General features: G+C 37.0%; 1 pseudogene; it reads left to right on the forward strand.

Moving 5' to 3' along the window:
- Nucleotides 1–5022: 5022 nt before the first annotated feature.
- LOC101520699 (nuclear factor of activated T-cells, cytoplasmic 2-like) overlaps nucleotides 5023–24512 on the forward strand; it is a 41909-nt pseudogene continuing 22419 nt past the window's right edge.

Here is a 24512-nt window from a genome sequence, read left to right on the forward strand (position 1 = left end):
TTGGGCCCGGTGGCGTGGCCTAGTGGCTAAAGTCCTCGCCTTGAAAGCCCCGGAATCCCATATGGACGCCGGTTCTGATCCAGGCAGCTCCACTTCCCATCCAGCTCCCTGATTGTGGCCTGGGAAAGCAGTTGAGGACGGCCCAAAGCTTTGGGACCCTGCACCCGCGTGGGAGACCCAGAAGAGGTTCCAGGTTCCCGGCTTTGGATCGGCGCGCACCGGCCCGTTGCGGCTCACTTGGGGAGTGAATCATCGGACGGAAGATCTTCCTTTCTGTCTCTCCTCCTCTGTGTATATCTGGCTGTAATAAAATGAATAAATCTTTAAAAAAAAAACTAGTATGAAGTTACATTCTTTTGAAATGTTACGCTAATATCCACCTAAAATTAGCCAAGTAATCTCCATATCAGTCATCTACAGAATTGAGAAGTTAGGTCTATTAATACTTATGCCATTGTCCTATTTCGTCTAGTTTTGTCTGCAATTAATTGTCTTGGCTTTATAAATCTAAGGTTTTAAAAAACGGTTGCAACTAACACTCAGCCTTTTGGCTAAGATCAAGTTTAAAAACGATTGCATCCTTTTATAGGTGATTATCAATATCAAGAAACATTTATGTAAGTATTTATATATTATAATAAAACAATGCTATGAAAATAGATATTTAGACAGTATGTAGGAACAGTATGTTACTACATAAAAATGTTTGATAATATTTGTAATGGCTCCTAGATTAAAATATACATTCCTGATTCACAAACCCCAAATAAGGCTCTTATCAAATGCTACATTGAGTTATTGAACTCTACTGACCTAACCCAATTCTTCTCTGACTTTGTTAAAATGCAGCTCCTTAAACTTCTTTAAATTAAATGATAGCTTTTCCATCCGCAATTCCCAGTCATTTAGTAGCCTGCAGTATTCACTTGCAAAAATAAAGAAGTGAAATACTAAAATGCAAAAGAGCAATCCATTGATATTCCCACAGCGTTGCTTCATCATTTCTTTTTCCTTTATCCTTTTCTCTTTCTTTGACAATGGAATATGAACTCCTTTGTAAAATTGTAAGTGAGAAAATTTGCTTCCCAAATCCTGCTTAATGATATTAACTTCCTATTAGTGCATGTGAAATAGCTGAATAGCATTCCTCATCAACAATTAATTCTGAGTGACAGGTTGAAAGTCACAATGAGAGAAAATTTAACTTGTTTTTTTAGTTCTCTAAATACTCACTTCCTTTCCTATGCTTACACCATTGACTTCTTTCTACTGGAAATATTGTACATTTTCAGGGTTATTGTATATAAATATGGCTGTGTGATCACTTCTTTTTAAAGATACATTTACTTATTTTTATTGGAAAAGTAAAGTCAAGCAAGAAAGAAGGAGAGAGATTACACACCTTGGTTCACTATCGAAATTGCTTTGATAGTTAGAATTGGAATGATTTTAAGCCTGGAGCCTGGAGTCTCCTTCTTGACGTCCATGTGGGTTTAGAGCCCCAGTCAGCAGTGCCATCTTATACTTCTTTACCAGACAATTATCGAAGAGATGTATTAGAACTAGAGTAGTCGAGAATGGAACTGATTCCTGTCAGGGATGATGGCACTGCATGTAGAAGACTAACTTGCTACACCAAATTGTTAGCCCTGCAAGATTACACCTCACCAAATGATGTAGCAGTGCTATGGACCATTTCATAGTGGTTCTAAAGACCTTTCATAAGGTTGTCATTTCCTAGTATTTGGTTTATTGTTGGAATACAGCCCGTAGGAAAGCTGGGACAGCGGAGGCCTGTGGGACCCTGTTGAGAAGAGGCTCCAGGAAAGAGAAAGCGGAAGGCCTCTCACCCACAGTGTGCTCTTGCCTCACCAGTTAGTCCTTGGATGTGTTTTTGTGCTCACCCTGAAGATAGGTGGACATCTGTGCTCTGTCTAGTCAATCAAGGACGGACAGTATTATCTATTCCCTGTTTCAATAACTCTTTGACTAAGTTGTCTTGTTAGCTTCTTTGTTGTCTCTGTGTTCTTAGACATGATCTAATTCTGAGTTATGTCTGAACCATTGTTTCATGAAATATATAAAAACTGAAACCCTGGAAAAAAAACTTTATCAGTTGCCAAAAGAGAGTACTGTCTCCCCATTCTTCAGGTCGCATCTCCTCCCCAGGAAAATTGCAGTTTGCTACAGATGATCCAGTGGAGGACTCTGAGGCCTTAGCAAATTATTTCATGGAGATAAAACATTCCTCAGTCCCTTAACAACTATGTGGGAAGTAGCTTACCAAATATATAGTGTGTATTCTAATTTGTTTAATGAGGAGATATTGGAGTGTTATAGCAAGTAGTTCACCATTATTAATGGAATTATTTTATATTGATAACAAATAAAAATATGAAACTTTAATGACAGCATTTTAAGCAAGAAAGGGCAAAGTACATTTTATGCATAAAGAAAAGCATATCAAAAAATAACTGAGTTGCAAAAAAAAGTAACGAAATGCTTTGCGAGCAAACGCCCTCAGTGAAGATTTTCACATTGAGCTATGGGAATGCAGATAGACATAGCAGGATGTTAGGAAGAGGACTGTAAGTTGGGTGGAATTTAAATGATTTAATGTATCATAGAAAAGGAAAGGAAACTAAGGGCAAAACAGTCTTTACGGAGCAAAAGAATGTGAATTGCATGAATGCGTCTGGCTTCCTTCTACACTGTGTCTTACCTTCCATTTCCCTTTTCTTATATTCTTTTACACAGGAATATAACACACTATCATGTAGATAATGATCTTCCTGTGAAAAAGATTTGGTGTCTGAATAGCTGGTATGTAACAGAAATGATCCAGACATGATAGAATTTGGCTAGGAGTGTAAGTGAATTGTGCCTTTATTAAGTAAATTTTCATGGTGAAAAAGAGGCTTTAATTTACATGACCTGGTAGCCACATTTTATTATTTCTGCTTCTTGATCCTTACTGGACTTTTCATTTTTCTTTTCAAATTTGCTTCTTTTTCTTGGAAAGGCAAATTTACTGAGAAAAGGTGAGACAGAAAGTTCTTCTGTTTGCTGATTCATTTCCCAACTGGCCGAAAAAGCCACAGCTGAGCCAATCCGAAACCAGGAGCCAGGAACTACTTCTCTTGCAGGTGTATGATCCCAAGGCTTTGGGCTGCCTTCAATTGCTTTCCCAGGCCACAAGCAGGGAGCTGAAATAGTAGTGGAGCAGCCGGGATATGAACCAGTGCACAGATGAGATCCCGGCACATGCAAGACAAGGATTTTACCCTCTAGGCTAGCTGTGTTGTAACTCAGGGGACATATACTCTTCACTAAATGTTTCACTCATTTGTTTGTCATATGAAGGTTCTTCAAATAATATCAGTCCCTTTCCTCTGAGAATAAATCAAATATTGTGTTTAGTTTTGATATGCTGCTTGCTTTGACTGTGGGTCTTGTCCACAATTAAAGAATAAACTATTTCAGGTTTTCAAGAATCAGACACCCCCTCTGAGTCTTAGATGCTGTAATTTAAAGATCACAGACAAGAGAACAAAGCAGGTAGGCCTTGTGTGGACTGAAAGACAAACATAGATATAGTTTATGTGTTCTTATTTTCAGATCTATACTCTCAGAAAAAAAAATATTGCAGTTGTACTGTGCCAGGAATTTACTGGAAGAAATTGCTTAGCAGGCAGCTTGCAACAGGAATCATTGCCCAGATACTTTGAAATAATATCAAACACACATAAATATTGACTATATGTCTTCCTCTACTATGTGCATGCTAAAGATGTGCAAGCTTATTTACTCCTTATGATGACATGCATAACTCCATGTAGTTTTTCCAATCTAGTATTTAGGTAAACTGAAGCAAACGATGGTTTAATATCTTTTCCAATCCCACATAGCTACTACACTACAGCTTTTCAGACAGAATCAGCTGGATATGAAAAAAGTACGGAAATTTGTATAGACTTCCAGGGATTGGAAACTACCAATTCTTTAGAACAGGTCAATAGACTAACATACCAAAGAAAATGTTAGAAATATTCTGGAGTCGCAATGCACTCTTCTAGAGAAACGTGAGTATCTTTCTGTTGAAGCTTTCATTTGACATGCTGAAGTCCATCCACATTGTGGCTATTTGCTTTGCACAAATTTTGTTCTGCAATTCTAAATGTTATTACAAAATTGTGAACTAATTTGTAATATTTCACTCTTAACAGACATGTGTTAAAGTATAACTATTTTTAGAACACATAACTGTGTCATCTCATCATCTTTGCTTTTCCCACAATGTATCTCTGAGTGTCAGGAAGTGAGGCAAAATTAAAAATAATAATAACAATAAAACAATGCTAGAGACGACTGCAGAACTATAACTGCCAAAAGCTTGTGTTGGTACAAACAGTTCTCAGACAAATTTGAATTGCTCTTCTTATCAATATTTTTGCTTTACTGATAGTTATAGCAGTCTGTTACATTAAATTGCCAGAGTAATGCTATGATAAGAGTAAACATAATTGTTATTACTTGTAGTGCTAGCCTTGGAGACTAATTAAATAAATTTCCAAATTTCCAAGTCTATTAATATTGAATAACCTGCATGTGAGCAGATGGATCACATTTGACAGCTTTTTTTTAAATTCCCTGACTATATTCCAAGACTTGTTTTAGCAAGTCAAACTTTCCCAAGACTTAGAAAAATTACTCTCATCCTGAAGCAAAATGATTAAGCTATTTGGTTTTGTTTGTTTGTTTGTTTGTTTGCAATCCGATTGAAAAATTAACTAGTAAGCATGTGGATACTATATGTTTCACACTAGTACATCAAAAGATGAACTCAAGCAAGCACATGGCTAAAAGCTAATAAAAAATTTAAGTGCAAGCTACTAATTGCCATGTAATGCCATTACACATACAGAGTGGGAAAAACAATAGTCCTAGTCAATTATATTTGAAATTTCTAGCAAGTGGTAGCTACATAATCCTAAGTAAGTAGGCACGGCAAATAATGCAGTCATGAAGAGAAGAATCTTGAATCCATTTGTGGAGAGGTAAGTAGTCCTCTCAAGATACTCTAAAAGTAATCATTGCCCATTGAGTGTAAGTATAATATGTCAGTCATTTGAGTATAAAATTTTAAAATATCCTACTTCCTTCAAATCTTTGGACAATGTCTTTTACAGCAGTATTTCTGCAGACATATTACATTTTACTATACCGTATCTCAGAAAGAGTATCTTTTCATGATTTAACACTGCTTGGCAGACCAGAGTCTGAATTCATTCTGGTTAATCCTTGAAAATCTATTCCTCTCCAAACTCAACTTCTGACATGACCTATATTTTCCTTTACTTCACATTTTAACAATAGTAATCAAACTAGCTTTAATAAACATAAAGATTTCCATGTTTTATATTTTGCATGAAGCATTTTATGTTTTGCATGAAACATTTCTTCCTTTTTTTAAAGCGTACTTGAGAGAAAGAAAGTCAGAAATTGAGAGAGAAAAAGAGTGTGCTCCCATTTGCTGTTTAACCTCTAAAATGGCTAAAATACTTCAAAAGGGACCAGGGCCAAGCCAGAACACAGATCATAATCTGGGTTTTTCACACACGTATCAGGTACCAAGTACTTGCACCTTCACATGTTACTTCTCAGCAGGATGTTATTATAATCAAGAGTAGATATTGGACTAAACTTTAGGCGCTCTGATTTAAGGCACAGGATTTCAGCCAACATCTTCACCATTAAATCTGGAACTGCCTAACAATCATGTATTCTCGTTTATTTCTGTTAAGATGTTTTGAGACAAGGAAGAATCTCCTGGCTCCCGGCTTCGGATCAGCACAGTACCGGCCACTTGGGGAGTGAATCATCGGATGGAAGATCTTCCTCTCTGTATATATGCCTTTCTAACAAAAATAAATCTTTTTTAAAAAAAAGAAAAAAGATTTATTTGCAAACTTTCCAACAGCATTAAATATGTCATATTTTCCTAGAAGCCATGTTTCACAGGAAATCTAAATATGAGGATGAAACAGTATGCCTATTATCCAAGGTCACTGTTCACATCAGTTAGTCAGCCTATTTGTTCAAAAGCAAAGTTCAAATGACCCAATAACATGGATAATGAGCGGCTGACATCTGGGCAGCTAGTAGTTTTCAGGGACTTATTCTAAAGTACTGCTTATCTATCCCACAGGTGTAAGGTTACCTTTCCATTCCCAATATAATAATTTAGAATATCATATTTGCTCTAAAATAGTCAAATCACCGAAGAACTGTGACTAAAATATTAATCTTCTCATTCTGCAGTGTTTTACCTTCTCAATCAAAAGGGTATCTCAAAATATTTATAGAACAGAACTAAATACATCATCTTTTTCATATTCTTTCATTTAATATGCAGATTTTCCATGATCACTGTAGAAATTTATAATCTTAAGGCATATATACCTTTGCATTTATTTATATACATTTTTAAATGCTTCCAGAAAGTATATGCTGACAAAAGTGGAAGGAGAAAATAGCCTTTAGATACTAAGACTATCCATGGTAGATATTATCTTTGTGATTGAAGGTTTTCATTTGGTTTTAATAAAAAGAGGGTGACAGTTTTGTATAATTCTTGAGACACTGCTTAGGATTCTGAATTTTTGTGCTGAAGTCTTGCCTTCATGAAAGGTTATCTTTACATTTTCAATCTAAGATTTTAGAATATCATAATAATATATCATAATTAGAATATCATAATTATATGATGATATTTAGAATATAATGACATAAACAGCTCAGCTCACGATTCCAACTTGGTTTTTTTTTTGAAAGATTTATTCATTTTATTACAGCCAGATATACAGAGAGGAGGAGAGACAGAGAGGAAGATCTTCCGTCCGATGATTCACTCCCCAAGTGAGTTGCAACGGGCCGGTGCGCGCCGATCCGAAGCCGAGAACCTGGAACCTCTTCCGGGTCTCCCACGCGGGTGCAGTGTCCCAATGCATTGGACCGTCCTCGACTGCTTTCCCAGGCCACAAGCAGGGAGCTGGATGGGAAGTGGAGCTGCCGGGATTAGAACCGGCGTCCATATGGGATCCGCTAGGCCACGCTGCCGGGCCCATGATTCCAACTTGTTACTAGTGCGTACTTTAGGAGATAAAAAACATAGTTCAAATCGTTGGATCTCTGCCAGCCACATGATGCACTTGTTTCGAGTTTTGTTACTGGTTTCAATATGGCCAAATTCTAACTGTCATGAACATTTGGGAAGTGAATTAAGAGATGGAGGATCTCTTTCTGTCTCAATTTTTTCTGTCTACAGAAAAACACCTAAATAAATAGAGGTACATTTAAATAATTGAATAAAATTGTTAAAATAAGAAATGTTTTATTTTAAAATTTATGTAAGTAGCAACTTAGATCTTATCTTTTAAAAAAAAAGACAGAACATTGCCCACTTTTTCAATCACATTAGTTATTTTTATTGTTAGTGTGTTTTTGTGTGTTATTGATTTTTCAAACCATATTTATTAAGACCATTGTCTTGATTGGTTTGTAACAAGCATTAAGTCTTAATGTATAATTTCATTAAGAAATAATTTAAAATATTAAAACTCACTTGGAAAAATGAAATTACAACTTTCTGAGCAATGATTAAAATTCTAAAGATTTATCATTACGTTAATCAATTATCTAGTCAACTCTGAAGGGTATTTGCAAATTTGAATTATCATAAATTTCTTTTCAAATTAAAAAAAATTGGAACATCAGATATACAGAGAGGAGGAGAGACAGAGTAGAAGATCTTTCTTATATTAGCTCACTACCCAAGTGACCACAATGGTAGGAGCGGAGCTAATCTGAAGCCACGTGCCCATATACTCTTCTGAGTCTCCCATGTGTGTGCAGGGTCCCAAGGCCTTGGGCTGTCCTCAACTGTTTTTCTAGCCCACAACGGGGAGCTGGATGGGAAGCAAGGCCACTGGGACACAAACCAGCATCCATATGGGTTCCTGAGTACGTGCAAGGAGAGGACTTTAGCTGCTAGGCTACCACGCAGGGCCCATACATTTCTTTTTGTACAAAATAATTCTTGCCTTCGAATTAGCTAAATGGTTGTTATTCTCCATTACACAAACTTCCAACCTTCTATCTGAAAATTGACTATATGAAAAAACTACTAAAAATCAAAAAACTACTTATGGTTAAATTACTAATTTAGCCTCAAATTCTCGAAACTATGATGGATTATCTATATATATATATCAACATAGTAAAAAGTGTAAGCCTAACTGAAAAATGTTGGTGGAGGATGGAACTCACAAAGGCCAATTAGTCAGTCTGGAATTCACAGAAGTTCGTATTGCCCTAGGATAAACATGCTCTTGTGGTCAGAAGCCTCCAGGCACAAATTCATGTTTGCTACAGAATGTTTGCATGTGTTAAAATATTCATTATTTGAGAAGCAATCATGTTGTATTGTTTATTTCCTATCCTGTCCATAATAGCCCATTTATAGGCAGACAGACACACTAACATGTGTTTCTAATACAGTCTGAATTTTCAAACATTTCGTTTAAAAGTTCCTGAATTGGGGACACATTCTCTGATCACTATACATAGATTAGATACAATGTTTTGGAAACCTGTTTCCTCTACTAGTATACTATCAGGATACCAATTTTGTCCAGACTTTACACATCTATTTGATTTTATATTTTATGCAGTAGGAACTAAGGACAACACGCTATAGGTAATGAGTGATTATCAGATAATTTAAACTGATTGTTCGTCTTAAACTTGCTCTCAATATGTAGTTGCAGCTGAAACAAACTTAATCAAAGAGCGTCCTGGATCATACTACTTCAAATTGGGAAAGTTTGTCAACTACTTCCCAGAATCCTTCTTTGGTACATTTGTAAGAACAAATTGAAAGTGTAAAGAGAAAGTGATTTGGCCAAAATGAACAGATAAAATTACTATGAAGAGTCTCAGAATTACCTAAGTGACAGATGGGAATGTCCATATATTTCTTACTATTCTTTGTTCTCTGTTTAGTTTATATTTCTGACTGGTGGCCATGTGATCCAGAAACAGATTGAAGCTCAATATAAAAAGTGGGGTTGTTTACAGCCAAAATAGTGGCAGAGTGGGAATAAATAAATAAATAGCTAATGGAGTAAAAAGGTACCCCAACGCACAATTTGTGTAAGTATATATCAATACAACAATTAAAGAAGACAGTATGAAGATTTATCAGAGTTCTGAAAATAGGTTTACCACATGGCCCAGCCATCCCACTCCTTGGAATTTGCCCAAAGGACATAAAAGCAACATATAAAAGAGATATTTGTACATCTGTTTATTATGACTCAATTGACAATAGCTAAGATATAAAATCCATTCCTATGTGCATTACCTAAAGCAAAGGCTAAACAAAAATCTGATACATATACATGCTAGTATATCATTCAGCTATAAAAAGGAGTGAGATCCTGCTTTTTGAAACATGAGGGATACAAGTGGAAACAATGATGAGCTAATCCAGTTCCAAAAAGTCAAGCATATGTTTTTATTGGTTTGTAGGTAATATATGCAATACAAAAAAAATTGCTGAATATAAGTGAAATTGTCTTTTTTAGACTTGACTATTGCCTCATCCATACTCCTGTGGAATAGTGATTTATCTACTTCCTACTGCTGACTGTTTATTTAATGGAAGCTTTGCCATGTTATTATAAAGCAAACAAGAATCATATTATTGTGAAAATTAACTGGAAAATACAACAAAAGTGAAGCATGAAGAGGGAGCAAGGATTGGAATATCATTTGCGACCTTACATTACCCCCACACACACACACACAAACACACGTGCATATACGTATGGTCAATTTCAACAAATTTTAATAATTAAAAAAGAAAATGGCAGTTATAAAATAAACATATGCAGAAAATAAATGTCAATTAATTATATATATAAGGGATACAACTAACCTTTCCTCCATCAACGAAGAATTTCCAAAATTGGATTGCCAAAGCTGGGAGATTATAAATAACAGCTTGAATTATACCAAAGTTTTCTGGTTATTGTAACATTGACACCCAACCATTTATTTAGATAAATTGATCACAATAAGTTTTAATACATAACAATGACCACAAAGTTATTGCACATTGTGGTTTTATTCAAAATGTAAAATTCAAAATGCAAAATGCAAAGATTGAGTCTAAAGATGTAGACACTTAAAAATGAAAAATCCTTTATTTTTTTAAATAACCCCATACTATTAACACAGTAGTTATAATTAATTTTAATTTTAAAAAAAGCATCAAGCATGACCATCAGCTCTACATATAAAAAAGAAAATGTCTATACTGCCAAAAGCATTATATACATTCAATGCAATCCCAATCAAATTGCCCAAAACATTCTTCACAGATCTGGAAACAATGATTCAAAGGTTCATCTGGAAACACAAAAAACCACGAATAGCTAGAACCATCCTGAAGAACAGGAAGTTAGCAGGGGGAATCACAGTCCCAGACCTCTGGACATACTATAGGGCAGTGGTTATCAAAACAGTCTGGTACTGGCAAAAAAATAGAGAAGAAGATCAATGGAGCAGAATAGAAACACCAGATGGGAACCCACACAAATACAGCCAAATAATCTTTGACAAAAAGACAAACGACAACCCAGGCAAATGGGAAGGTCTGTTCAATAAACCTCATAATTTGTTAAATTATTACAAAAACATTTAAACTGAACTGAAAGGAGAAAAATTATTTGACATATTTTTATGTCTGTACATAAATAAAGGTTAGATTTGTAGTTGAATGATAATTTTGGCTTAATTCATGTCAATAGATAAAGCACCTACATCTTACATCTGCTCTGTGGATTAATTTTATCAAACACCCTCCCTGACACTTTTAATAAAATTTAATACATATTACTCTGTTCATTAATTAGATCCTGGCAAACTTTATTCCACAGTTAGTAGTTTAGTATATTTTATTAGTTATTGCTGTGATTTTGCATTTTTAATTTTAAATAAGAAGGGCTTTTTTAAAAAAGATATTTTGGCAAAATCACTATTGTTTACAAATACTGTTTATATATATCTTCAATGTTCTTTAATATGATGGATGTTTTTGAATGCTATCTATAAAAATTTGATCATGAAATCTCCAGTTAACAAACTGGAGATCTTTGCTTTTATCTCTACGCAGATAACCTGAAATGATTTTTTGTGAGAACATAGTATCAATTTATAGTAACAGTCTGGTGTTCTGACTGAAGATATCATAATCAATTTTATTTTGTGCATTGTAAACTACATATTTTGCCATGTTTTGGAGAAAATTGTATTCAACAACTATCAATACAGTCTTTTAAAACATGTGTATTTTAAACCAAAATAATTATTTGAGCCTTTACAAAGAAAATGAATTTGTCTATGAGAAAAGATATGGTATGTTGAGGGCATTGCAAAATGTATTTATTTAACAGGGTGAATGGGGTTAAATTGAAGTCAATGAGAAGTCACAGATGATTTAAGAAAGGGAATAATGGGCTCAAATCAGTAACCTAGTGGCTTAGGTCCTCTTCTTGTACATGCCCAGGATCCCATATGGTCACTGGTTCATATCCCACCCGACCTGCTTCCCATCTACCTCCCTGCTTCTAACCTAGGAAAGCAATTGAGGATGGCCTGAAACCTTGGGAGCCTGCAACCGTGGGGGAGACCCAGAAGAGGCTCCAGGCTTCAGGCTTCGAATCAGCTCAGCTCAAGCTGTTGCAGTCAGATGGGGAGTGAATCAGAGGACGTAACATCTTGCTCTCTATATCCCCTCCTCTTAATATATCTGACTTTCCAATAAAATAAATAAATATTTAGAAAAAAGAAAATGAATAACATGAAAAAAATCAACATATTCCAAAATTTTCACTTTGCAACTTTGCAGAAGTAATTTTATCAAGGTTAGAGAATTAGAAATTCTACACTCCTTTTCCCAATCAGAAACAAAAATCTTCTAGAGTTAACTAACACCATTACTTTCATATATGGCATTCTTGTTTTTCTTTGGTGCTTTTTCCAAAACCATCCTCCAAGGCACATAGGAATAGTAACATTCACTGATGCCCCAACTGATTGATCTGTTAAACTTAGAGTTGGATGAGGACCCCAGAAAAACTCTACAGTTTGGCTCCAGGGCCTCTCAGGTATGGACTTAGAGTAGTCCTGCCCACGTACGGACCTGTTGGGACATCTGACTGTCCATAGTCCTGATAACAACTTGCCAAGCGTATTCCAATATACATCATTTGAAATCATTATATAAATTGGATTTAACCTCTCCAGTTCATGGTATAGAATGGGTTTTTTCCTGTACAAAGACCCAAAGATAGACAAATACCCAAAGGTGTACAAGCAGAATCTCACATTGCTCTGAATTCTGAAGCAGTTTTGATACTTAATTTTGATTCTCAGCTTCCATACCAAATATTTCCTACATGGAGAGCCACATATTGACATGGCAGGAGTTCTGCTGGGGATGCAGAATGAGCTACACATCTCTGTGCCTAATTGCACACCCACTGTCCGTAGATTCTGGCAGGGATCTGTCTTCAAATGCCAGCCCCAGTGTCTAATATCTTCAGTGCAGGCATTCCATCTAGGGAACAGAGATCATCCAAACCTGTCAAAACCCTGGTAACAGTCCCGACAATGATACCACTGTAAGAATTGAGCAACAGTCACGTGTTGTGACTCAGATATCATGTTACTGGAATCCTGTGGCTAAATATGTAAGTGTAGAAATCTAAGAGAAAGGTCTTTCTCCATGCAACCAATCTATAAAAAATGAAAAAGATGTTGTGCTTCTTCAATTGCACAAGAATAAATTGCTCCTTAAGCAGAAGTGTATCCCCTCTGCTCACAGATGGACAAAACTGCTTCAGAAATCTTGGCCATTGAAGCTGGCACTGGGTGTAGTGTCAGAAGTTGCAACAGGAGCAAATATTTCTTCCTGTTGTTATACATCTATTGCCTATAAGAAACATTTTGCTTTTATGAAAAGAAACCATTTAAATCCTGAATCTGAAAATAAAATTACAAATGGGAAAAATCCAATAAAACCTCAAGTACAGACTTAATCATGTAGAAGCAATGATTTTTGATTTTTTAGATGTATATATGATGGAATATAATTAAAGAAAAAAACAGAAATGAATAAAGTAAAAAAAACACCTTAATGGGACATCATTACGCATCAATCTACAAAATATTGAGGTCTGAGAAAGGGACTATTTTATTTAAAGAATAATTTGGCATTTTCTGGAGGTATGTTGATATCAAGATCCATGATGCTCAAAAGATCTCAAGTAGGATCAAACCAAACACTTAACAAAATACTTAACAATAAATTGCAAAAAGACAAAGAGAAATGAAAACCTTAAAGGCAATACAATTAAAGAATGCAAAGGAATCTTGAAAGTACTACCAGCAACTTTCTCAAGAGAAATTTTGCAGGACAGAATGAAGTGACATAACATAATAAAAATGCTGTCAGTTAGATGAACTATACCTGGCACAACCAAACATGAGAAACAAAGGAGCAGGGCCAGCAGTGATAGGGCAGAAGTTTAAACCACTGGACACTATTGGACACTTCAAGAAATACAGAGTATTGCTCAATGAACCCGTTAGGCTTCACTTCTGATTCACTTGCTTACTAGTTCTTGGTGTTAACCAAATACATTTTATTAGTATGGCAGCATACCAGGAAAAACAAAAGCAAACAAACTATAAAAATTGGTTATCATATACTTCTAGGGTCACTATAATTTACAGAGTGTTTCTTACATAATGTTCCATTCCATCCCATCCTTATTGAATAATTAATAATTTCAAGAAGTTACAAATAAGAAAATCAAATTTGATATGGATTTTGTGAGTTTTTGAAAACCACATGAAGAGTTAAAGATAGTGTCACATTTCTTGGCTGTAATACTTATTTGTTGCCATGAAACAAATTCCCTTTCTCCTTTGAGAATTATGTGGCTTAAAAAATACAGTTTTATTGTTTTTCCATGCTTTGGTTGCTTGATTGGCATCAGCTGTTCCACATGATGCTGCTAATCTCTACAAACACTCCGTTCACGCTTGCACTGGAATATCAAAGGCAGATTGCTTATGTAGCAGTACTAGTTTCTCCTCGTTGCTCAGGATTAGACTATGAAACATGCCTACAAGTGTTTTTACAGATGGGTTCAGTTTCTCATAGGATGGCAGATGATTCTAAGAGAAATATTCTCAAAATAAGGTATCTGTAACACCAAGAAAAAAGTTGCAAAGATTCCATCTTGAAATTATAGCAGTGTCACTCCCACTGAGTTTTACTGGTCATGTAGACTCCACCTGTGTTTAGTGTGGTGTGGTCCTATAATGACATGCAAATTGGGGAGTGGAATCACTGGGAAAGTTTCCAATGATTATGCTATGTTATTGAATTTAAAGTCCCACCGTTGACTTGTTTAAGTGTGATAGTCCCCACCCCAATTATTTCAAATTATAGTTGGCAAAGATTAAGTGCAAAGTCATTAATGACTCTTTCCATAGAATTATTTGTTTTTCCACTATACAATTTTGGCACAGTGAAAATACATTAATAGGAATCTATTTTAAATCATTTGGTTTAAACATTTGTCTATCCTTCTGAAATAACTTTTATCTAAAATAATGACCGAGAAGTTAGATTTCAATGTCAATTTGATATGTATTAAAATCCTGAAATCACCAATTATTAACCTTGCAACACTAAAATAGCAATACATAATGTAACAGAGCTTTGACATACTTGTCAATATAATGAAGTTTGATAATAAGTATATAAAAAGTATCTACTTCTCTTGTTGGGTGTGAAGGAAAATAATATAATACATAAGAATGCTGACTATGAGGCCTAAAATGCAACTTCTTTAGAAACACAGTAGCAGCCTTTTGTTCTATCTTGAATAATTAAGTTTAGAAAATACAAATTTTAGAGAACAAACAGAAAAACTATGATATTATTTTCTTCACAGTAGAATTTAATTCTTATATATTAAGGTTCCTTTTTAAGAGGTCCATTTTTGATTTATATAATTCAAGAAAATTTATTGCATTTATGCAGTCTCACCTTTCCAAAAGATGTAATATAAGCACATATCTTGGAAGTCTCCAAAAAACTTAGGAAGGTTGATGAGCAAAGAATGTTCCATGCTCATTTCCCACTGAATGCTGAGGAAATAGACAATATTCATTTTTTGTGTTTTAACTTCTAGTCTGTAGAATGTGGAAAAACTGGTCTTAAATTTTTTTCATCTGTACATGTTTCCTGATGATTCAAAACTAATTTGGGAACAATAAAGATTAATCATGTTCCTCAGAGAGCACAAAGTGGTATCTGAGAGATAAAGGGGACAAAGACTAGAAGAGGTCATGTTTTACCTTCAGTATATAGCAAGGAAAGAAAAAGTCCAAATAGAAGGAGGGCATTTTGGTGGATAAAATAATATTTATGTGCTTGTAGGGTCCACATTCACTCACTTCCTCTCCTGTGTCACAGCCAAGGCTCCACAAAACCAGACACAACTTTGCCACACAGAATAGTAACACATGAAATTTATGAAGATTATAATTCTTTGCTCCACTGTAATAAGAACTCAAAAATATTTTGATTCAATTATGGAAAGACTATTGTATCAGTTACATGTACATTTAAAAAATGTAGTTACAAATGATTTCAAACTTGTTTACATAAATATGCATGCATATATATATATGTAGATGTAGATATATAAAGACCAGCTATCATTCTGATTTCACTAGAACATTTCTCATCAATTTAACAAAATAAATGTGTTTGAAGAGTCATTCTCATTCTTATATAAAATAGCTTGTGAATGTAATAAAAAAATGTTCTAAATTGAAAAACTTACATTATTTTTGTGTATAACCTTACATTGTATGTTGAGCTTCAATATCTTGGACTCCTGTATTTTGTTGTTTGAGTTTTCTTTAAAGCTGTGTTGATGGGATTAGCGGGAAATGAGGTACCAGGCTATAGTGACAGAATGTCAGTCACGTAAGTGTAAAATGCTTATGCACAGGATATCAAAACTTAGAATCCACAGAGATCTTTATGGCAGTTGCTCAAAAGGCCATTTTCAAGTATGAAGGACAGAAATATTCACGTCTAATGAGTTTTCATTTGTCCTGCTATGGCATGGGACTTCAGATCTGAAAACAATTGCGCCGCTGTGACTTAATGTATCATTTTCTCTAGTTTTTCAAGTAGCACAGTGTAGTGTTTATATAGTGCCTTGTCAAACTTCATAAATCAACTGCTGAGAGAGAGGATAAACAGTCACATAACAGAAAGCATGTGGACAAATGCTTGAGCTCACAAGTCACAGCTCACTGAGCAGCCTTCCCTGAAGTATCTACCTCAGCTCCTGTCAGCAGCTTGCCCAGAAATGCTGCACTGCACAGCTCTGCCTTCACCAAACTCACCCAGGCTGATGACATGCTCTCAGAGCTTGTGCAGCAAATCAATGAGTTCTTTATCTTCAAGTTCCTTGCTCTTTACCAACCACTGGAGACAATGGATCCTGTTTCTTAGAAATAGTGTAAAATGGCCAAATTGTTCTTTAGGCATTCACTAAAAGAATCCACCATAACTTTCCTAAATCATTATGAAGTTTTCTTTTGCTGGGATCTTGTGTCGATTCAATGACATTCAATCATTTTATAATCAGTTCTTAAGAAAAAAGCTGAGAGGATTATTGATCTGCTTGTGAAAAATAAGTAAGGTTGGAAAATTGCAGCTTTAATTACCTTTGTAAATTTCGATGAAACACCCAAAACAAATGCCTTTAAGAAGGGGAAAAGTTTATTTCATGGTTTTGGAGTTTTTAAGCCTAAGAAAAGGGAGCTCCGTTGACAGGATTTTTAATGAGGTGGTAGATGGCAATGGTGACCCTTGCTGAGTGATTGTCATTTGAAAAAGTAGGAAGGAAGGAGAGGGGCTGGGCCCGATTCAGGCTTTTGTAACTGACTCTCCCTTGACAGTTACCTTCCAACAGTAAACTTGCCAAGACTAAGGAGTTCTCCATGAGGCTCGCCTCCTAAATCTGTGACTAAGTCTGTAATCTCTCTGGAACACTTTTACGACATTGAGATTTCATGTCTACACAGATTTGGAAGTCAAATAATATTCAAGCTACAGCACTCCGTGTGGAGTGAAAACATTGGGAATAAGCCTGTGGGTTGTGCCATAGCATATTAAGCCTCCAATTGAAACAACAGTATCACAACGGAGAACTGGTCTGAATCTTGCCTACCCTGCTTTCAATCAAGCTGCTGATTATCACACTGGAAAGCAGCAGAAGCGGGTATAACAATGTGCTCCTCCCCTGACACCCACCTTTGAGACACAGAAAGAGTTCTGGATCCGTTCCTTATCACTGCTGCCAGTTGAAAATAAACCAGTGAATGGAAGTATTTCTCCATTTCTCTCTCTCTCTCACTCTCTCTCTCTCTCTCTCTCTATATATATATATAGCTATATATATATTGTTTTCTTTTATTCTATTATATTTATTTACATGTTTATGTATTTATTTATTTGTGTACTTACAAAAAGGTACATCCATAGAATACAATATCACCTTATAATAAAACAGAAAATAAAGTACTATGGTATACGTTTTTAAGTGCAGTTAAGTTCTTACATGAAGCTGAATTCCCACAGCCAAGTCCTCTTTTCAGGAGAAGTTTACTGTAAGCCAAAATGCCAGACAGAGGGAGGTGCTTAGGAGGTCCTTTATTCCAGCAGGGCAGGAATAGCAGTAGGGGTGAAGGAGGAGAGAACAAGAAGAGAAACATCTCTTGCCATGGTGGCAGGATGGGGGGCTGTGAGAGAGGGGATGGGGGCAAGGTGGAGGAGCCAGGGGCTCAGCGTGGTAGCCTAATGGCTAAAGTCCTCAGCTTGCATATGCCGGGATCCCACATGAGCAATGATTCTTATCCCGGCAGCCCTGCTTCCTTTCTAGCCCCTGCTTGTGGCTTGCGAAAGTAGTCAATGATGGCCCAGACCTTGGGACCCCATACCCATATGGGAGACCCGGAGGAAGCTCCAGGCTCCTGGCTTCAGATCAGCGCAGCTCCGGCATTGCAGTCACTTGGAGAGTGAATCAGAGGACAGAAGGTCTTCCTCTCTATCTCTCCTTCTTTCTGTATATCTGATTTCCCAATCAAAGTAATTAATCTTACAAAAAAAAAAAAAAAAGATGGCAGTGCCAGGTAAAAAACAAGGATGATCCATTGTGGAGTCACAGTCACTTTGCCTCAGGCTGGCATCCCACTCTCCAAAACCTAACACTGAGTGATTAACAATTTGCTTGCCAAATGAACAGGAAACACAATGACCAAATGGACACCATTTGCAACGTACATTTGTGAACTGAGAGAAACCCACTTATTAGAGCCATTTTCATTGACTCTAGGTTTACATTTTAGATGAAAGCATTTGACAATTGCAGATAAAAATGGAGGCTCAGAATTGTCTGAAATTAGTACTTTAGCACAATTGTAATGTTTTGTTTTGTTTTTTGTCTTCGTCTATATCCAGATCATCCAGAGACTTGTGCTATCACATATTCAAAGAAAAGCTGGTGTTTTAGGACCCAAAAGTACCGAGTTTAGATAGGATTAGAAAAATTACTCTGAGTCAGAGTTGATTGCTTTTTAGCATTGTGATGAAGTTAAATAGGAAATGTATTTTTTAAAAACTTATGCAATTTTTCACATGATCTTAGCCAAAAGGCTGCGAAGCAATTAAAAACTTATGCAATTCTTGACTCAGAACAAAATAGTTTAAAATTATTGCACAACCATATTTATTAAAAAAATTACTGCAAGGTATGTGTTTGATGCTGGTTTTGTTTAACCAGCAAGTTTTTATGCCAAAACCTCTTCTGTGTTATTATTTGTATAAGCATATGTAAAAATACACACACATAAATACAATCTGATTAGTAATTGTGTACATTTTATCTTAGATTATAGACTCAAACTTTTGTTTATATTAAGAATTTCAAGTAAGTAGCCTGTAGGTGGATATCCTAGTCAAGAATGATACTTTGCTGTTGGTTATTGTTTTTTACCTATGGACCAAGCAGGCTATAATCTGAACATAATAGTAGTGTGGCAGGCCTCCATGTTTTCTCAGTGTTATATTGTACAACTACACTATACATCATAAACTACTTTCAAATAAAAGCCCACCTTAGCTGCTAAGAAAGTAATAAAGCTCGGATGGTTACAATGAGCCCTTGAATCCTGGGTGAGTTACTGAATGGATACAGGCATTTCAATTACCTACTTCTTCCAAAATGGTACAAAATGAGCCTTAACTCACTCAGTATGAATTACATTCTTAACACCCACAAATTATTTCTCTATTTTGGTGTTAGAAGGGCATTTTTCCTAAGTCAATATGACAAAAATTGTGCTTTTTTTTTTAGTTAAAAGGCATTTTGAATTTTTTTCCATTTCAATTAATATAGAAAAAGGTATTAATTATAAAGATTAAAGTAACTTACACAAAAAGGTCATCATAACAAGTGTGGCTATGCTGTATTCAATATACAACATAAGTTGCATTCATAAGAAGTTGTATTCATAGAATGGCAACTGTGATGTTTCTAGAGAGAACTATTTTGACACAAATGTTGCTGACCACTAACTAATGCCTTGCCTTTAGTAGGAATCATTTTCAGGTAATGACTGTGGATGGCATTGTTCTATTTTCCCCTCTTCCTCCAGACTCTGCTATCAGTGTAAACAATTAGTTTTAGTAATATTTCCTTGTTTTAAGAAATTAGGACTGAACAAGCAATATAATTATACTGCACATATAATTAGGCTGGTTTTAGTACATTTATAAATCATAATCTAAACAAAAGTACATCTTCATGTTACTTCAAATATTTCATCCTAAAACCAATTAAAATCCTAATTCTTGTTTTATACATCTGTTAGTTTATTCAAGATATGTTCCATCTGTAGTATTCCATTGAACATTATTGTTGACAACATAACATAAAACAAGTAGATGTGACTACGGTTTTCTGAAGTTTAAAATATAGCTATAAATTCAGATGGCTATGACATATAAAATTATAAAGAATTATATTTAAATTATATTATGATTAAATTATATTATAATTACAAAGAATAATATGAGATATATTCATAGGTTATATGAAACAAGATAGTAAGTTGTAAAGAGATAGCAGGAATAGCTGTTCCTAAACTGGGTTCATACCATTGATGAGGCTAAAAGTATGCTGAGGAACAATTTGGGATATAGTTAAGAATTAGGTCTAAAAAGTGATAGAATAAAACTGGAAGAAAAGAAGGATCTGTCTTTTTATTTAATTTTTCCTTTTTTATTATATTTTTAACATATTTAATTAGGGTAAAAAGGTACAAGGGCTATAGGAAAGTGGGGAAGACTATTATTTTCATATTGTTTCCATCATATATCTGAGGTAAAGGGGATATTGGGGGAAAAGCCCCACCCAATTTCCCACCTATCCCAGGTCCCAAATGTGGGGCATGCTCTGAGATACTTGCTCAAGTGATTTTGATAGTTCAACAGTTATGAATCGCTGCCAATCTCACTACTCCAAGCACGATGAGGTCTTTGAAGAATCCACTGATTGACATAGTCCATCATAGAATCTCCATTTGTCCAGTATTTCGCTGCCAACATATAGCTGAGGTGGTTAATTGACCTGTTCTGCCTTCTGTCTTTTCTTGGTTAGGGTTCTGAGTCTGGCAAGTCGGTTAGGGAGATCCCCAAAGAAACTTTGTCTGAGGTGTTCCCAGAACAGATTCTTGTTTGTACCAGCAGCTATAGGGCCCAACACAGTCCAACGCCCTGATCAGCTGGTGGTTGCAATTGCTGGGTTGGTTCTGTTTTCAACTTCCATTGGAACCAATGGGTGTTGCAGTCCAGCCCGGTTCTGCCCATCACATACTCGGCCCTCCCATCAACCAGTGCTAGCTGCAGCCTAGTCAGAGCGACCCACCATAACCCCCACCAGGCCTGCCCCCTACCCTGGTTTGCCAGTATGTGTAGCAGACTAGTCCAGTCTGTCCTACATCCCATTTGGCTCTCATACACATCGATGGATATTGAAGCTTAGTTCCATCTAACCAGCTCAACTATCCAACCCTCACAGATGTTTTTGAGTGCCTTTCTGTCTAGCCAACCCAGCCCCAGTCCTAGTTTTTGTGTCCTCCCATGGAAGTGGTAAACCAAGTGGGAGGAGCCCACTATTTCCCTCCCAGGTCTCTCTCACTCCCGTATTATACACTCTCCAGGTAGTTCTGTGGTTTGACTTGACAGAATTAGACCCCAGTGCAAGCCAGCTGATGCTATGGCTAAGCCCAAACAACCTTCACCCACTCTGATTTTGTTTGCACCAGTAGGAATAATCAACCCACCCTGGCTTTTCTCTGATCTAGTACACATGAGGTGCACAGGTGTTGTAGCCCTGCTTAGTCTGGTCTGCCCCCATCCCAACTCATGCTCTCCAATGGGAGTAGCTATCCAGCAAGGGAACCACCCCTTATTCCACTGCCAGCTCCACCCCCTCCCTTCCTGGTTCTCATGTGTGCTGGTTGGGCACTGCAGTCACATCTGGTACAGGCAACCTCACCTTGGCATTCCGTATTGTGCACTAGTTTTTGTCGCGACCAAACCTGGCTTGACCCACACTCTGTTCTGGTGTTCGGATTTGCCAGTGGCTGACGCGAACTGATTCAGCCTGGTCTGCTCTTGACCCATGCCAAATGTATGCCAGTGGGAAACTGTCCATGGCCTATTTTAGGCTGTTTCCTATCATGCTTCTTGCGCTTACCTGCTGGATCTGTGTCCTGCCAGAGGAATTGCCAAGGCTCCTCTATCAGAACCTCTCCCAATGCCAATTTTTGCACATACCAGGGTATCCAGGAGCCAACCCTACTCAACTCACCTCCTGTCCTAGCAGGAACAGTGGCTTTTCCTGATTGGTCTACAATCCAAACTGGTTCTTGCAGTTGGATGGTTCAGCCCAGCCATGGCTCATCCATACCCACATATGGCTCACACATGGTTCAGTTGGGGTTGAGACCTAGCCTAGTCCATCCCACATCTACCCTGATCCTGCAGGACACCAGACTGTGTTGGGGTCTGACCCAGCTTGGTGCATCCAGTCCCAGTCTACTTTTGTGCCAAGAGAGTCTACAACTGTTTCCTAGTTAGAACGCAGCCCCTATTCCAGCCCGCACGCCCCTTGGTGGGAACCTCAACCCAGTTAGGGTTGTTCCCTTAGCTCCCCAACCAGGCCTGTTTCCTGCCATAGATCAAGGACATGCCAGTGGTTGCTCTGACTCAGCTTGATTTAGCCCCTCACCTGTCCCAGCCTCTGCCTTAGACACTGTGGCTTAGCGTCCCTGACTCATGCAGACCAGTAGGTGCAAGAGCCCAGCTTGGCATGACCTGTGCTCCATCCTGGCTTCCAGTTTCACTTGTAGGCTAAGGTTTGCTCAGTCCTGCCCAGTATGTCCCGTTTCATTACCAATTCACACATTAGCCAGCTATTGGAGCTACTTGGCCCAGCTTGTCCGACCCTCAGGTGTGGACCACATGTTCACCAGCGGGAGCGATGACTCGCCAGGGGAGTTTTCCAAGTTCCTCCACTTGATCCACTCCCAGACCCAGTTCCCCTGCATGCCCTTGGGTTTTAGGCCAGTGCCCGGCGCAGTCTGGCCTTCCATTTGGCTTTGTATGAGCTGGTGAATGTAGTAGCCCGGCCCACCCCACACCCTATTCAGGATGCACATTTGGGTGCTGCTGCCTTGACCAGTCCAGACTGTTGTGGGTTCCTTTACCTGTAATTGATGGCAGGCTCCTTGGTCACACCTAGCTTAGTCCATCATCACCCAATTCTGAAGCTAACCAGTGGGACTAGAATTTCCACAGGGTGTGGCCCACACATCTCCCACGGTATCTACCCCCAGATATGTTTCTCAAACACTAGTTAATGTAATGGCCCTGCCTACTGTGACCCCCTCTGCTTATCAATCATCATGTCAGGTAGAAAGATCTAGCTTGTTTTCACTAAGAACTGCACCAGAAATCAAATTCATATTTATTTCTGATATTTCTTAGGTGACTGAGGAAGGAATATCATAATGAAGATGCTTATAAGATGCATGAATCTGTAGTACTAAAGTGCAGGAGAGATGGTGAACTTCATATAGGACTTCAAACGGAAACTGAATCCTCCATGGGAATGAATGCTTTCATTCAAATTGAGTGACTTTATAGCATCAAATAGTCTTAAAAGGCATTATTTCTGACGACACCAATTTCATTCCAATGAAGACAAGGCTGGTTTCCTGGAAGTCCAGCCCACTGCATAGTAAAAGAAGAGACTGACTATTTCTGCCGAATCCTAACAATAGGAAAATGATACAGGGGTTGAGTTACATTCATTAGAATTGAATATTATTAAAGCAATAGGAAAATCATTGAAGACATGGGAGAAAGTAGTTTTAATAAAGAAATATGATTTTGCAGATTATAGAATAGGCCATGAGCAACCAGATTCATCTTTGTGAGGCACACATCCCACTAATCACTGTATTTGAAATGAGCAGATTTTCCTTAAACATAAGATAGTGTCTCTTTATATCATCTCTTTATCAAGACTTCCCAAAATTCATGTTAAACAATCATCCTCTATTTAAAATGCCTCCCATTAATGTTGTGTATAACAAGACATTTTATAGTGTGTTAAGGTCTTTGAAAACTGCTTTTTGCTCCTATGGAAAAACAAGGCTTTCACAAGTAAAAGGAGAACTGTTTTAATTATTGAACATTAATTAAATAGTGGAAGGGATTAAGAAACAATGAGTAGGTAATATCTTTAACTTGCTAGCTCAATCACAAATGTCACAAAGGTCATTGCTTGGGCAGAATGAAGCCAGGAGTCAGGGGCTTCACTGGGCAGTCTCCTACATGATTTTTTTATTCATTAATTACATTGTGTTGTAATTACATAGAATCTGGGATTCTCCCCCCCACCCCATGGTGGGTTCCTCCACCCCGCTGCATAGTTCAAGTTCAGTTGAAATTCCCTCCCTGCAAGTATTTGCCAAGCATAGAGTCCAACATCCCATAGTCCAGACAAGTCCAACTATTTATTGGGAAGACCCTCTCTGGTCTGAGGGCAGAGTCAGCAGAGTATCTTCCCGGTCAAATAAAAGCACTAATATACCATCTGCAACAATTAACATCGTTATTGAATTAATTGACATGGTATTGAGCAGTCAACATGTTAAAAATAAATGCGATTTCTTAACCACTTTCTGTGACCCCCCATTCACAGTTTAATTTTAGT

This window comes from Ochotona princeps, chromosome 2 (assembly GCF_030435755.1).
Source record: "Ochotona princeps isolate mOchPri1 chromosome 2, mOchPri1.hap1, whole genome shotgun sequence".
In the NCBI taxonomy this organism is placed as follows: domain Eukaryota; kingdom Metazoa; phylum Chordata; class Mammalia; order Lagomorpha; family Ochotonidae; genus Ochotona; species Ochotona princeps.